Genomic DNA, 3,415 nt, shown 5'->3' with positions numbered 1-3,415 from the left:
AGAAAAAGATAGCAGAAAAAAGAAAGTTACGACGAAATTGGCAACAGCAAAGGACTGAAGAGAATAAAAGAAAATTTAATAGGGCCATAAAAGAGCTGAGAGATCTAATCCAAATTGAACAAAACCAAGGCATTCAAGAATACCTAGAAAACTTGACATCAACTGAGGCTACAGACTATTCGTTGTGGAAAGCAACAAAAAAGCTTAGGAGATCCCAGCAGCATAACCCACCTATTAAAACAAGCGAAAATAATTGGGCGAGGAGCAATAAAGAGAAGGCCGACATTTTCTCAAAACACTTAAAAAATGTTTTTAAACCTTTCCAGTCTCAGCTACATAAAGATGACGAAAATAAAATTACTAGCTTTCTAGATTCGCCATTTCAAATGGATTTACCGCACGAGAAATTAACGGTCAAAAAAGTTAAACATACAATAATGAGAGAGATTAATATTAAAAAAGCTCCTGGTTATGACTTAATTACTGGCAAAATTTTAAAAGAACTATCAGAAAAGGCTATAAAACTATTAACATATATATTTAATGCTATGCTACGAATTAATTACTTCCCTAGTATCTGGAAAGTAGCTAAAATATTAATGATACTTAAACCAGGAAAAATACCAGAAGATGTGACCTCCTACCGACCTATAAGTTTATTACCAATAATCTCGAAAGTTTTCGAGAAATTATACATAAAAAAACTAAACTATATAATAGAAAAAAAAATTATTCCAGAACATCAGTTTGGCTTTCGCAATAAGCATGGGACTATAGAACAAGTGCATAGACTTGTAAACCAAATAAACGCCGACCTAAATGCCAAAAGATATTGTTTGGCTGCTTTCCTAGACATATCTCAGGCTTTTGACAAAGTATGGCATACGGGCTTGCAGGTTAAACTAAAGAAACTTCTCCCTCATCCGGACTATCAGCTACTAAAATCGTATCTCACTGACATACATTTTATTGTAAATCAAGGCGATGAACATACCGAATTAAATCCCATATATTCAGGTGTTCCGCAAGGTAGTGTACTGGGTCCAGCACTTTATCTTCTGTATACGGCTGATCTGCCCACCACAAAAATAACTACTGTGGCAACATATGCAGACGATACAGCAATCTTAGCATCCCATGAAGATCCAGTCACAGCATCAATAAACCTACAAACCCACCTGGAGCAAATACAATTATGGTTGAAGACATGGCGTATTAAAGCCAATGAATCAAAATCCACGCATATAACGTTTACCCTGCTTAGAAGAACATGTCCACCAGTAAATATCAATCATCGTCAACTCCCCCAAGCAGAGCATGTTAAATATCTTGGTATGCATTTAGATCGACGCCTAACCTGGAAGAAGCACATACTCTCTAAACGGAAACAACTAGGACTAAAATTATATCAAATGTATTGGCTCATTGGGCGCAAATCCAAGTTATCATTAGATAACAAGGTATTGCTGTATGAGTCTATACTCAAGCCCATTTGTACATATGGAATTCAACTATGGGGTACCGCTAGCAAATCTAATATATCCATCATTCAACGGTTCCAAAATAAGGTGTTGCATGCCATTGTTGATGCTCCGTACTATATTTCAAATAAAGTGATACAACGCGATATTCCTCTAGAACCTATAACGAGTGTAATCCAACGTGTTTGTGTGAAGTACTTCGAAAGAGTGTCAGTGCATCACGTGTCAGTGACTAAAACGTTTAACACCACCTGATCTGATTACTGGACATATGTAGAGTTTAGAATAAGCATTAGAATAAGACTAATTAATTAAGATAATATTTTATACAGAAGATTGCTTAATGAAGTGGTTTTCTACATGCCATGTATATATAATATAGACATAATATATAATATATATAATATAGACATATCGTTATTTTTAAGAAAAAATAAAAACAGTGAAATATTAGCCTAAAAAAATATATATTTTTCCTAAATATTTTAAAGAGTAGTAATGATAATGATTGACCTTTAAAAATGGGTACTAAAATTCACCAAACCTTTACAATTAAGAACTAGTTTTAAAGGTTTATTAAAAATTAAAATATAAATATAGTATAAAAATATAATATATAAATTATTAGTAAAGTAGTATTAAATATTAATACTTCCTCTTTTTATTCTTAACTTCTGTTTATTCTGGCTGTTCGCCTACCTCGCGTTCTAGTTCGTCCTCGTCGGTGAAAAACTCTCTTGACGGACCTTACATATGCATCCAACAATTTTTTGGTTTAATTGCTTTAGATTAGTTGTTTTAACACATTTTTTTCATCCATAAGTGCAATTGGAATCATTTTTATTTGATATATGTATATTTTTAACAAGAGTTGTTATTTTCACTGTCCTATTATTATAAAGGTGAAACTTGGAACGTTTTTTGTTTAGCGGTACGTATTCAGTTCACTTTAGGTTGACCCTATAACCGTAACGCATACCTGGAAACTCTTTGAGACCGTTAACTAAAAGTTGACCGTAATAAAATATAGATGTATATTTTGTAATATTTCTAAGTTATTTTCGAGTAGGGAAAAACACCTTGTGACTCTATGAAGGTTGTAACTGAACTAGAAATATCATATACGTAATAAATATTTAATTATATTTTGTAGCCGTAATTAACTAACAGATTCTTTCCGCACCAGTCTGATATAATTTGTAAATAGTAATAAATGTAGTACGCGGTCACGGCTACCAAATATTACGCGTCCGAGTTATCCACATTAGGGATAATTGCAAAGGTCAGCCCAGCCGTGGTGCAATGGTAGGGCCTCACTTCGGAGAAACCGCCTTATTGATCACGGTAATCTCTACGCCAGGTAAGTATGCGTTTTAACTGTTCGATAAGGGTGTTATTGGGGATGTATTGAATAAAGAAAGTTACTTTTTGATAAAGCTGCCATCTGACGTTTTATATGGGTACAAAATAGCCAAGGATTAGTCCCTCTATTAAAAAGGGCGTTTTACAAAAAGGGAAGTACACATACTAAAGGAACAAAGAATACAACGAGTTTTTCCCTTTTTATAATATTAATTCAGATTTGCTTAAAATGTTTTTGATACTACTACGTACTACAAACAAAAACACAAATCATACAATCACAAATATTCTGTCATTACATATAGCAGCAACGCTATCTAACTCTTAGTATCTCAAAACTTTGCAAAATTACAATTATAAATACATAATAAATTTCTATTACACAAGAAAGTGTTGAAATCTATATGGACATATGGAAATCAATTATGGGTATGTTCTGCGATAAATACTATAAAAGTTTTCCAAGACAAAGTCAGGTGCATCCAGATATTATAGGACTGATTACTTACACCGAGACCTTCAGATACTGATCACTCAGCAAATCAAGATAATTGCAAGGAGAAATGGGGACC

The 3,415-nt window shown here is 33.2% G+C and overlaps 1 pseudogene; it reads right to left on the bottom strand.

The window, feature by feature from the left end:
* Positions 1-2,701: 2,701 nt before the first annotated feature.
* On the bottom strand, positions 2,702-2,849 carry LOC143205363 (uncharacterized; annotated as a pseudogene).
* Between the last annotated feature and the right edge of the window lie 566 nt (positions 2,850-3,415).

Source organism: Rhynchophorus ferrugineus, unplaced genomic scaffold, assembly GCF_030347505.1.
Source record: "Rhynchophorus ferrugineus isolate W39M unplaced genomic scaffold, kcgeb_rfMv2 rfM11, whole genome shotgun sequence".
In the NCBI taxonomy this organism is placed as follows: domain Eukaryota; kingdom Metazoa; phylum Arthropoda; class Insecta; order Coleoptera; family Curculionidae; genus Rhynchophorus; species Rhynchophorus ferrugineus.
Note: the sequence above shows the minus strand (reverse complement) of the source record. Positions and strands in the feature narration are given on the sequence as shown.